General features: G+C 44.6%; 1 protein-coding gene across 10 annotated transcripts in view; it reads left to right on the top strand.

The window, feature by feature from the left end:
* The first annotated feature begins 9282 nt into the window (after positions 1 to 9282).
* LOC147345009 (general transcription factor II-I repeat domain-containing protein 2) overlaps positions 9283 to 13732 on the top strand; it is a 46720-nt gene continuing 42270 nt past the window's right edge. For all 10 annotated transcript variants that reach the window (XM_086374633.1, XM_086374631.1, XM_086374634.1 and 7 more), the window contains exon 1: positions 9283 to 9460. The gene's annotated coding sequence lies outside the window, so the exon portion shown is untranslated. The remainder of the gene's footprint in view (positions 9461 to 13732) is intronic.

Below are 13732 nucleotides of genomic sequence, written 5' to 3'. Positions count from 1 at the left end.
AATCCAGAGAACAAGGAAGGGATTGCTTTTATAGGGAAAGGGGCATAGTTGGAAGAGGCTGTGATAACCAAGTTGGAAGGGCTGTGATAACCAGAGTCCTTTGGAAGAAGCCGGGACTCCAAAGTATGGTGACTTCCCATTGGTGGGGTAGAGGCATCTTCCTGTCCCAGATGTAGGGATTTGTCTATTCCTATTTGGAATAACTGAAGATACATGGTGAGGCACACAAGCCCTCACCTACAGGCCTGTCCCGACGCCCAATTTTAGCTGTGTGTTAGTTGCTCAGTTGTGTCTGACTCTACGGGACCCCAAGGGTTGTAGCCCAACCAGGCTTCTCTGTCCATGAGATTCTCCAGGCAAGAATACTGGAGTGGATTGCCATGCCCTCCTCCAGGAGATCTTCCCAACCCGGGGATCGAACCCTGGTCTCCTGCATTGCAGGCAGATTCTTTACCGGCTAATCTAGGGAAAGTGAAAGTCACTCAGTCGTGTCCGACTCTTTGGGACCCCAGGTACCATACAGTCCATGGAATTCTCCAGACCAGAATACTGGAGTGGGTAGCCGCTCCCTTCTCCAGGGCATCTTCCCGACCCAGGAATCGAACCAGGGTCTCCTGCATTACAGGCAGATTCTTCACCAACTGATCTTGCTGCTGCTAAGTCACTTCAGTCGTGTCCGACTCTGTGCGACCCCATAGACGGCAGCCCATCAGGCTCCACCGTCCCTGGGATTTTCCAGGCAAGAACACTGGAGTGGGGTGCCAACTGATCTTCAGTTCAGTTCAGTTCAGTTCAGTCGCTCAGTCGTGTCTGACTCTTTGCCACCCCATGAATCGCAGCACGCCAGGCCTCCCTGTCCATCACCAACTCCTGGAGTTCACTGAGACTCACATCCATCGAGTCGGTGATGCCATCCAGCCATCTCATCCTCTGTCATCCCCTTCTCCTCCTGCCCCCAATCCCTCCCAGCATCAGGGTCTTTTCCAATGAATCAACTCTTTGCATGCAGTGGCCAAAGTATTAGAGTTTCAGCTTCAACATCAGTCCTTCCAATGAACACCCAGGACTGATCTCCTCTAGGATGGACTGGTTGGATGTCTTGACCTGCTGCTGCTGCTGCTGTCGCTTCAGTTGTGTCCAACTCTGTGCGACCCCATAGACGGCAGCCCACCAGGCTCCCCCATCCCTGGGATTCTTCAGGCAAGAACACCGGAGTGGGTTGCCATTTCCTTCTCCAATGCATGAAAGTGAAAAGTGAAAGGGAAGTCGCTCAGTCGTGTCCGACTCTTAGCAACCCCATGGACTGCAGCCTACCAGGCTCCTCCATCCATGGGATTTTCCAGGCAAGAGTACTGGAGTGGGGTGCCATTGCCTTCTCCGGTTGGATGTCTTGACCTAGGCAGTATTAAATGAGAAGCCACACTGCACCCCAGTTGGAACTGTAGACCTGAGAGCATGTTTGGCTCCTGCAAACACCAGATGGATAATGGCAGACAACTGTAAACTACTATGAACTTAGCCAGTTGCTTAATCCAATCATAGCTTTTGAGTCAAGGGTAGTATTTTACTAGAACAGATCGACACGGTTTCTGGAACTTCCAGATAATACTGATCTGGTGAACGGGTTCTTTTCAATCCCAGTGGTAAAGAGGACCAAAGGCAGCTTGCCTCTGTATGGAAAGGATGCTACTACTCGTTACTTCTCCCTGCCCTCACTCCTGAAACCTCCAAAACTGAGGCTCTGTGTACAAGACTTTGTGTCCATCTCTGCTTTTATTGATAAATCTGAGACATATATTGATAAAGGAGAACTATGTAAAGATTACTGTATGCGGGTTCTCCTGAAAACCGACAGGGGGAACAGGATTCTCACTATGTGCCATCTGCAAGCTGGAGACCCAGGAGCCTGGGTGTAGTTGTAGACTGAGTGTAGAACTACACTGCTGGTGTCATTCCACTGTAGTTCTGGTGTAGTTCCAGTCTGAGCCCAAAGGCCTGAGAACCAGAGTAGCCATGCTGGAGGTTCCAGATTGAGGGCAGGGGAAGATCAATGCCCCAGGTCAAACAGGCAGAGAGAAAGAAAAAGAACATTCAACCTTCTCTGCCTTTCTGTTCAACTGGGGCTGTCAGTGGGCCGGCTGAGGCCCAGGCACGTTGGGGAGAGCCAGTTTCTGTTCTCAGTCCACCCATACAAATGCTCATCATCTCTTCCAGAAACACCATCACAGGCACACTCAGAAATGTTTAACCACCTCTGGGCATCCTTCAGCCCAGCTCAGTTGACATATTAAATCAAGCATCACAATTAGTAATATAGTTACGATATACTTGCATATGTATAAAATGCATATATAATTGTCAACTGTTCTTTCATACGCAGGGCTGTCTTTTTATTTAGTGCATTTTTGGGTTTTAAATATCTGTTTTTTTGCAAAACTGACAATGCTGACAATACTTGCCAGGATTAAATAATCAATAGCCCTACACGAGACTTTTGAATTTCCAGAACATTTTTCTTTTAAGGGATATCTGACAGAACCATTGGTTTGGGATTTAGGAACAAAAGGGCGCCATTTCATACTCTGCAAGGTGAACCAGAGCCACTGGGTGGCAATGTTTGCCCGTTAATTTTCTGGCTCCCACTAAGGAAGACACAGATAAAACAGCGGGAAAGTTGAGTTTGGCCCAAGGAGACCTGAATTTAGTCACACCTGGGCTTTTACATTTTGCTATCAAAGCCCGGGTGGTTTTTTATACTGGCTTTATGCTGGCAAAGACTTACATTTTTGTCCAAATTGCTATTCTGAATAGACGGTCCTACAGTAAAATATCAGTTACCCCCAAATGTTAAAATGTCTGCGAATTGTTAGCCAAACTAAATCTTCTCCCCACTCATAATGTCATCTTTCTGTAGACATCCTAATTTCTTTGTTACTTTGTGATAGATGAAATTCTCCAGTTAGGGAAAGAGTGAACTTAATTAGTCCTATATATTTTTATTATTAACTTTGAATTACACAATTAATCTATGACTTTTACCTTTGTAGAAGAACTAATAAAACACTATACATGGCTAAGGCTAAAGACTCATTTAACCACAGCACCACATATATATGGTACTATGGAAAAATATTTTATTTTTGCTACATGTGTGTTTTTTTAAAATTAGATAATATGTATTTCATGCTTCAACTTCATTTTCTCACTCAAAACTATATTGGAAATACTTTCACAACAATGTGTTTGGATTTACCCCATTCTTTTCCACTCTTGGATATCAGTGTAAGTGAACTACATCTTATTTAACCATTCTTCTGATGGACATTCGAGTTGTTTCCAGTTTTTTCTATTATAGTGAATATTCTTGTATATGTTCCTTTTGCATTTATTTGAGGGTATCTCTTGGGTAGATGGGAAGCCCCAGTGGTTCAAGAGGTAAAGAATCCTGCAATGTAGGAGATGAGGGTTCTATCCGTGGCTTGGGAAGATCCCCTAGAGGAGGAAATGGCAACCTACTATAGTATTCTTGCCTGGAAAATTCCATGGACAGAGGAACCTGGTTGGCTACAGTCCATGGGGTGGCAAATAGTCACGTGACTGAGCACATACACGCAACCTCCCCAACCAGGGTAAATACCGAAAAACAAAACTGCTGGGTCACAGAAAATACTCATTTGGAAAATTTAATAAATGATTTCAATTTCCAAAAGTTGTGCTTCAATAGAATATGGGTAGATTCATTTTTCCATACACTCAACACCTGGATACAAACTTTTCAATTTTTTGTCAATCTAATACCTAAAGCACATTTCATTACTGATTCACTTTTTATTTCTGTAATCTCTAGAAGGTTTAAACACACTTACTAGCATTTCGTGCTTTTCCTTTACAGAGAATCGTCTATTCATATTCTTGGAGACATTTCTATTGGGTTGTTTGTCTTACCAATTTATAGAAATGATTGATATATAACATAGAAATTGTTATGTGTTGAAATGTGTTGAAAATTTTTATTTTTTTAATTTATGGTGTCTTTTGTCCTATACAATTTCATTCTCTTATAGTTAGTTTTACTAAATTTATCATTTCGAGCTTTTGCTTTCTATGTCTTGTTTAGGAAAAGTACTACCCAAGAAAATAAGGATATTATGTAATATTTGTAAAGCTCTTAATGTAACACTTGTATTGAGTTGATTTTTATGAGTGGTGTGAGACCAGACTGTATAATTCTTCTTTCAAACAGATATCTCACTGTCCCCAAATTATTGGCTATTAACAGACTTTATCTGAAGATCTGAAATGCCATTTATAACATATGATAAATCTCCTTATACACTGGTCAACTTCTGAACTCAATTTTTGTTTCTACTGATTTATTCTCAACTAACATGACAATGTTTCACCTGCTACAGTTTTACAATATGTTCTTTTATTCAATCAAATCCCTCTTCTTTGTTCTTTTACAAAATTGCCTTTGCTATTCATAACATTTACTCTCATATAAATTTTAAAATCATCTTGCCAAGTTGCATTAAAAAAATCCCACTGGGATTTTTTTTATTGGAGTTGCATTAAATTCATGAGCTAATTTAGAGAAATTAACTAGAAGAAATGGCATTTTTACAATCTTGAGTCTTCCCGTGTCACATAAATGTGGTATACTTTAATATTTCCATTGGTTTCAGCCATCTGCTTGATGAATTCAGCTCACTACTTGGGGATAAATTCTTCTTTCAATTTTCTAAGAAAAGGGTACTTTCAACTTTTTAGGGCATTAGTCTTCAAATTATTTTGATTATGCATCCCTATGGGAAAAATTGGTAAGCATGAGAAAATATATACAAGTTATTTGCATATGAAAGTTATGATCAACCTAGACAGCATATTAAAAAGCAGAGACATTACTTTGTCAACAAAGGTCCATCTAGTCAAGGCTATGGTTTTTCCAGTAGTCATGTATGGATGTGAGAGTTGAACTACAAAGAAAGCTGAGAGCCAAAGAACTGATGCTTTTGAACTGTGGTGTTAGAGAAGACTCTTGAGAGTTCCTTAGACTGCAAGGAGATCCAACCAGTCCATCCTAAAGGAGATCAGTCCTGGGTGTTCATTGGAAGGACTGATGTTGAGGCTGAAACTCCAATACTTTGGCTACCTGATGCAAAGAGCTGACTCATCTGAAAAGATCGTGATGCTGGCAAAGATTGAGGGCAGGAGGAGAAGGGGACGACAGAGGATGAGATGCTTGGATGGCATCACTGACTCAATGGACATGGGTTTCGGTGGACTCCGGGAGTTGGTGATGGACAGGGAGGCCTGGTGTGCTGCAGTTCATGGGGTCACAAAGAGTCAGACACGACTGAGTGACTGAACTGATACTAATATGAAGTTTATGAAATATACAAGGAAATTATTTAAATAATGAGATAAAGATTAAATAAACAATAATTTTAAAACAAATGTCTTATTTATTTTAGCTAAATTTCCATTTCTTTTCTACATATTGTTGTTGTTGAGTCACTAAGTCATGCCTGACTATTTTGCCACCCCATGGACTGTAGCCCGCCAGGCTCCTCTGTCCATGGAATTCTCCAAGCAAGAGTACTGGAGCAGGTTGCCATTTCCTTTTCCAGGGGATCTTCCCAATCCAGGGACTAAACCCACATCTCCTGTATTGCAGGCAGATTCTTTATCACTGAGCCACCAGGGAAGCCTGAAGCTCTTGATATACAGGTTAAGTTTTAAATCAATCATTATTATTCACTAGCTCCAGATTTGGGAAGTTGTTTTGTCTGCCACACCCGTTCCAGGCTGAGGTAGAATAGGGCAGCACCAGGTCTTACACTGTAAATGTGTCATTTTCCTGGTCTATTTAATGCCACACTTTCCACATTTTCTGTTTTTTTTTTTTTATGACTTTGCTATTTAAAATGGTCCTCAAACTGTAAGCACTGAAGACAGCAATGAGCATTAGGTAGAAAACACTTTGTGTTAGCTAAGCTTCCTTCCTTCACAACACTGTTGAGTTCAAGTAATGAATCTACAAAATACATGAAATACGGTGTCTTTAAATAGACACACACAAAAAACAAAGTTATGTTTAATAGTGTCACTCTCTCTCAGGGAGCTAAGATCCTGCATGCCTCATGGGGTAGCCAAAAAAGAAAAGGAACAGTAGGAACATGGAAGGAAACTGGGACTTTACAGGTGATACGGAGCCACAGACAATGTGAATGGGGGAGAGACGTGAACAGATCCCAGCTTTCAAAGAATACACAATTGGGGTGGGTTAGGATGTATGGGCGGACAAGGAGATGGCACCCACTCCAGTACTCTTGCCTGGAAAATCCCATGGACGGAGGAGCCTGGTAGGCTGCAGTCCATGAGGTCGCTAAGAGTTGGACACGACTGAGCGACTTCACTTTCACTTTTCACTTTCATGCATTGGAGAAGGAAATGGCAATCCACTCCAGTGTTTTTGCCTGGAGAATCCCAGGGACTGGGGAGCCTGGTGGGCTGCCATCTATGGGGTCATACAGAGTCAGACACGACTGAAGTGACTTAGCAGCAGCAGTAGCAGCAAAAATGTGAAGAGGCTGGCAGAATCCTGTTTGCTAAGACTTTACAGGCCATGACTCTTCTGAATAATGAAGACTCAACATACCACGAGGATTTTCAAACATCGCTTTTAAAAATATCATAAAGCAGGTACCAGCTCAGCTAATCGCAGCACGCCAGGCCTCCCTGTCCATCACCAACTCCCGGAGTCTACTCAAACTCATGTGCATCGAATCGGTGATGCCATCCAGCCATCTCATCCTCTGTCGTCCCCTTTTCCTCCTGCCCCCAATCCCTCCCAGCATCAGCGTCTTTTCCAATGAGTCAACTCTTCGCATGAGGTGGCCAAAGTACTGGAGTTTCAGCCTCAGCATCAGTCTTTCCAATGAACACCCAGGACTGGTCTCCTCCTTTAGGACGGATTGGTTGGATTTCCTTGCAGTCCAAGGGACTCTCAAGAGTCTTCTCCAACACCACAGTTCAAAAGCATCAATTCTTCAGTGCTCAGCTTTCTTCACAGTCCAACTCTCACATCCATACATGACCACAGGAAAAACCACAGCCTTGACTAGACGGACCTCTGTTGGCAAAGTAATGTCTCTGCTTTTTAATATGCTATCACATTGGTCATAACTTTCCTTCCAAGGAGTAAGCGTCTTTTAATTTCATGGCTGCAATCACCATCTGCAGTGATTTTGGAGCCCAGAAAAATAAAGTCTGACTCTGTTTCCACTGTTTCCCCATCTATTTCCCATGAAGTGATGGGACCAGATGCCATGATCTTCGTTTTCTGAATGTTGAGCTTTAAGCCAACTTTTTCACTCTCCTCTTTTCACTTTCATCAAGAGGCTTTTTAGTTCCTCTTCACTTTCGGCCATAAGGGTAGTGTCATCTGCATATCTGAGGTTATTGATATTTCTCCCCGCAATCTTGATTCCAGCTTATGCTTCTTCCAGCCCAGCATTTCTCATGATGTACTCTGCATATAAGTTAAATAAGTAGGGTGACAATACACAGCCTTGACGTATTCCTTCTCCTATTTGGAACCAGTCTGTTGTTCCACGTCCAGTTCTAACTGTTGCTTCCTGACCTACATATAGGTTTCTCAAGAGGCAGGTCAGGTGGTCTGCTATTCCCATCTCTTTCAGAATTTTCCAGTTTATTGTGATCCACACAGTCAAAGGCTTTGGCATTGTCGATAAAGCAGAAATACATGTTTTTTCTGGAACTCTCTTGCTTTTACTATGATCCAGCGGATGTTGGCAATTTGATCTCTGGTTCCTCTGCCTTTTCTAAAACCAGCTTGAACATCTGGAAGTTCATGGTTCACTATTTCAAATCCTGAAAGATGATGCTGTGAAAGTGCTGCACTCAATATGCCAGCAAATTTGGAAAACTCAGCCGTGGCCACAGGACTGGAAAAGGTCAGTTTTCATTCCAATCCTAAAGGCAATGCCAAAGAATGCTCAAACCACCCCACAATTGCACTCATCTCACACACTAGTAAAGTAATGCTCAATACACTTGTTGCTGCTGCTGCTGCTGCTGCTAAGTCGCTTCAGTCGTGTCCAACTCTGTGCGACCCCATATATGGCAGCCCATGAGGATCCCTCATCCCTGGGATTCTCCAGGCAACAACACTGGAGTGGATTGCCATTTCCTTCTCCAATGCATGAAAGTGAAAAGTGAAAGTGAAGTCGCTCAGTCGTGTCCAACTCTTAGAGACCCCATGGACTGCAGCCTACCAGGCTCCTCCGTCCGTGGGATTTTGCAGGCAAGAGTACTGGAGTGGGGTCCCACAGAGTCGGACACGACTGAAGTGACTTAGCAGTAGCAGTCCTTTAAAATAAGGCATGCTACGTAAATCTGAGCAACGGGTAAAAGGTTTCTATTACCCTATTCTTTTGCAGTCCGTGGGGTCTTAAGAGTCGGACACGACTTAGCGACTGACAACAGCAGCAACTCTCCTTTTGACATATTTAAAATAAAAATGTAACGGACTTTGATTAAACAGCACTAAAGCAATGCTTGACTATTTGCTGGAGAACCAGCACCATCAGGAGGACAGCTCTCGACTCCTCAGTAATGTCATTGAGTGAGTGAGTGAGGTCACTCAGTCGTGTCCGACTCTTAAGACCCCGTGGACTGTAGCCCACCAGGCTCCTCCGTCCATAAGTTTCTCCAACCAAGAATACTGGAGTGGGTTGCCATTTCCTCCTCCAGGGGATCTTCCCAACCCAGGTTTCGAACCCATGTCTCCGGAATTGCAGGCAGACGCTTTAATCTCTGAGCCACCAGGGAAGTCCAGTAATGTCACTGGGTCCCATCAAAAGGTCAGGACACAACTGTTAACAGTATTACAATGTAACTCAATGGCTTTAAGGCAGATTCACAGGTCACCGGAGCTGTGACCTCACCGCTTAAAGCTACCAACTGCAATCATGCGAACAAGTGTAAAATTAAATAAGAGCAAGAAAGGACGTCCACGTTTGGAGGCGGTGTCGGGGTCGACGGGGGGGGGGGGGGGGGCGACACGTGCGGACACTCCACAAAGACAGATGGACAAGCACGTCTGGCCTTGAACAGCGCGGGACTAAGGGACTTCCAACAAACTCAATGTGCAGCTGAAGTGGATTCCACGGCACCGGAAACGGCAACTCCCACTTGGGGCGCTGCGGACACACGAGTCCAGGCTGCCTTCCAGGAAGCCAAAAAAAAAAAAAAAGGAAAAGAAAGAAAGAAAAAGGAGGGATAGTGGAGAGCAGGGCTCCGGCCGCCGCCCACAACGTCGAGCCCTCGCCTCCAGACGGTCGCTGCAGACCGCACTCGGCCCCAGGCACTTCCAGGTGGCCCAGCCCTCAGACCCCGCGGCCGGCCGGGCGCTGCCCGCCGGCGGGGACCTCAGGTGCGTATCCCGCCCCCGCCGCAGCCGCCATTAAGAGCGGGTGCTTTGCTTGGAACTTTCTCGTCCCGAAGACCTGGCGGAGGGGAAGCCTGGGGAAGCTACCCGCCCAGGCGCGCGCTGCGAGCGCCCCCTCCTCAGGCGGCCCGACGGGCCTCCCGAACCGGTTCCCGGCGGGCAGGGCCCAAGGAGTGGGGGTGGGGCGGGGAAGCCCAGGCACGGGGGCAACGGTCGCACGCACGGAACGCGCATCCCTCTCCCTTCTGATTGGCTGAGCGGTGGCGGTGGGGGCGGGTGCTTGCCGGTCTGGACGCTAGGGCCTGATGTGCCGGAGGTCACGCTCCGGCGGTCGTACGCATGCGCTGCGTGTGGAAGTGCGTGATTGGTTAGGTGGTGGGGGCAGGTTAGCCGCTGTTGCCTGGTAACTGCGTCCAGCTCCCCGGCGGAGGCGTCCCGATCCCTTGCCTCCTGTCGCGCGCGTTGACGAGTGCCGCGCGACGTGGGTTTTGTCGTGGGTGTGGTCAGTGGGTTGGTCACCCGCGGCCGGCTTGTGAGCAGAAAACCAATCCAGAGGCCGGAAGAAGAGTCTCTGGTCCTGAACTACACTCCATCACGGTTATGATTTAGACGTAAAGGAGAAAAAAGCCTTGGAGGGCTGTTTTCCCCGTCCTTAAAACCCAAGGCTTGATGTTTAATAGCAGCTTTATTGACACTCCATGAAATTCACCTTTAAAAGTGTGTAGTTTAGTGTGTGTAAGGTGCTAAATCGCTTCAGTCGTGTCGACTCAACGACCCAGTGCAGCCCGCCAGGCTTCGCTGTCCGTGGGATTTCCCAGGCAAGAATACTGGAGTGGGTTGCCATCTCCAGGAGATCTGCCTGACCCAGGGATCGAACCCATGGCTCTTGGCCTCCTAGGCGGGTTCTTGACCACTAGCACCACCTGGAAAGCCCCGTATAGTTAAGTGATTATTGTTCATTCACAGTTATGCAGCCATCACCACTAATTGCAGAACATTTCAGTTCAGTTCAGTCGCTCAGCCGTGTCCGACTCTTTGGGACCCCATGAATCGCAGCATGCCAGGCCTCCCTGTCCATCACCAAATCCTGGAGTTTACCCAAACTCATGTCCATCGAGTGGGGATGCCATCCAGCCATCTCATCCTCTGTCATCCCCTTCTCCTCCTGCCCCCAGTCCCTCCCAGCATCAGGGTCTTTTCCAATGAGTCAACTCTTCGCATGAGGTGGCCAAAGTATTGGAGTTTCAGCCTCAGCATCAGTCCTTCCAGTGAACACCCAGGACTGATCTCCTTTAGAATGGACTGGTTGGATCTCCTTGCAGTCCAAGGGACTCTCAAGGGTCTTCTCCAACACCACAGTTCAAAAACATTAATTCTTCAGTGCTCAGCTTTCTTCATAGTCCAACTCTCACATCCATACATGACCACAGGAAAAACCATAGCCTTGACTAGACGGACCTTACATTTTCATCACCCCCAAAAGAAATGCCGGATCCATTAAGACAGTCGTTCCCCTTTCCCACCCCAGCCGTGGACACTGCCAATATTCATTCTGTCCCTATGTCTCTGATATTCCAAATAGTTCTTGTTCCAGATTATTCCTAAGCACAGAATCATCAAAGGACCTTTGGGATCTGGCTTCATTCATTCATTCCTTCTTATGGCTGACTAATAATCCATTGTATGGGTATACCACATTTTCATTTTCTGTCAAATGATGAATTTTTTAAATTTTTTCCACGGTTTGGCTATTATGAATATTGCAGTGAACAGCCATGTTCACGTTTGTGTGTGTGTGGACGTTTGTTTTCAACTCTTGAGTACCTGCCAAGGAGTGGAATTGCTGGGCCAAAAATGTCACCTTTTAGTTTCCTGCTGCAGATATGTAGATACAAGATTGGGAATTGGGAAACTGGGTATTGCTCACAGCTCCAAGTGAAGAACTGAGCAGGTTCTTCTCCCTTCTTACATTTGGAGAGGAAGGTTTGGTCTGCGTGACCGGCCACCTTGCCTTCAGAGGACACAGGGCTTGGCACCAGGCAGCCGCAGGTGTCAGTCCATTTGCAGTGGGTCCCTGTTCTTCCTGCCTTCCTGTTATTTAGCCCTAGGGTTTGCTGCCCAGAGCTCTGGGTCTTTGCCCACACCTGCAGCCTGGATGGTCTCTTTGCTTTTTCTCAGGCTTTAGAACTTGCTCACGTGCTTTCATTGTCATCCCGGACATTGTTGACTCAGCAGCCTAGAGGAGGAGACTCAGGGGCATCTGGCTCCCATTTTGCCTTTATCACCTGCTATTCTGCTGTGTCTTTGCTGCTGTGTCTCACTCCAGAGCACAGGGTGTGGATTTTATTCACTTTTGTTTCCCCCTGTCCTTCCTGTCAGCAGTATATGTTTTCATACAGCTGGTGTGCATTACATTTTAAAAACTTTCAAGCATGTGTTCGGCTAAGCTGAAGCACTTGACTATTTGTTAAGCATTTAATTTTAACTAGTTTGGTTGTTTTTTTTTTTTCATTTTTTTGTCATTGAAAATATGTTATATTTCTAGTTCTTTTCCGTACTCCTTGATCCTTCCAGAAGAGTCCTTGTTGTCTTGAAATTTGTTATTATTCTTTTTTTTAGAATATTTTCCCCAGATTGAGATATAATTGACATATAACTTTCTATTAGTTTCAGGAGTACAACATAGTGATTTGACATATGTATATATTGTGAAATGACTGGTGAACATCCATCACATCACATACTTACAATTTTTTTATCTTGTGGTAAGATCGATTCTCTCAGCCACTTTCAAAATACAGTACAGTATTGTTCGCTATGGGCTTCCCAGGTGGCTCAGTGGTAAAGAATTCACCTGCTGATGCAGGAGATGTGCGTTCGATCTTTGGGTCAGGCAGATCCTCTGTGGAAGGAAATGGCAATCCACTCCTGGATTCTTGCCTGGGAAATCGCATGGACAGAGGAACGTGGCAGGCTACAGTCCATGGGGTCTCAAAGAGTCAGACACGACTGAGCACACGTGCACGCATTATTAACTATTGTCACCAAGCTGTCTGTTACATCCTCAGAACTTACTGATTTTATAACTGGGAGTTTGTACCTCTTGACCACTTCAGTACATTGCTGTTGAATGGTGAATAGGTACACTTGGGTTTGCAGTTTCCGTTTACTGTAGACCCAGGAGAAGGTGGCACTTTAGGAACTTGCTAAATACAATCAAGGCCTCAGGGACCTGAAAAAATTAACCTTTGAAAAGAAAAATCTGGAAACAGCTTAAAAAGCAAAGCAGACGTCTGTTTCAGGATTTCAGAGTTTTGATAAATGGAGTGGATGCTATTCCAAATGATGAAAATTATAAGTGGTAGAAATGAAATCTAGAACAGGGATGGGCAAACTTTTTTTTGCAAGGGGTCAGATAATAAATATTTCCAGCTCTGAGGGCACGTGGTCTCTGTCACCTGCAACCCTGCCTTTGCGGAAAAACAGTCAGTGGACAAGACATAAACCAGTGAGTGTGGCTGTGTTCCAGTACAACTATTTGCCAAAATAGGAGGCAGTCTGGTTTTGATGTTCGTTTTTCATTAGTAAAACATAACATTGAAAAGGAAAGTCTTCAAAGGCTTCTGGGAGAGCTAAGAGATTTGAGAGTTGTTTTAGTGTACATCTCCAGTTTTAAAAAGGCAAAAAGTTAAGCACAGTGTAAAATCTGTGATCTAAATGAACATTCCCAGTGCTTTGAATTTCAACCACTATATTGGCTTTGGGGGCTTGAACTCCGTGGTACTAGCTCTCATTGTCTAGGACTTTTACTTTATTAGAATGCAGTGATTTCTTTTTTTTTCCTCAGTGTTCTCAAGGTGAGAAACCACAAAATTAGCTAATCATGGTTCATTAGTTTTGATGTGCTATTAACGCATGATGTGTTCTAAAGCATAAAGTATAAAAGACAAAGTTCCTGCCTCCATTTGTTGTTAAGTAAAGGGTGCAAGTAGGCGATAATTACAAAACATTCATTTTTAAAATTAAATTACAAAAAAAATTAAATTACAAAACATTCATTTTTTTAAATTACTACCATTGATGCCCACTGATAAGATCTTTTTTGAGTTCCAACTAGTTTCATTCTGCCTATTATTTTATTCTCTGTTAAACTTTTGGCATCACAGTCCTCTCAGAGATTTTTGTGGTGTAATTACAGATTGGATGCGAGCGTAAAATAAGAGCCTGGAATACGCCAGTCCTTTAAGTGGGCTCATC

This window comes from Bos grunniens, chromosome 25 (genome assembly GCF_055505025.1).
Source record: "Bos grunniens cultivar Pamir isolate PY7600 chromosome 25, Bosgru_T2T1.0, whole genome shotgun sequence".
In the NCBI taxonomy this organism is placed as follows: domain Eukaryota; kingdom Metazoa; phylum Chordata; class Mammalia; order Artiodactyla; family Bovidae; genus Bos; species Bos grunniens.
The sequence above is the reverse complement of the archived record's forward strand: the minus strand, read 5'-3'. Positions and strand labels throughout refer to the sequence as shown.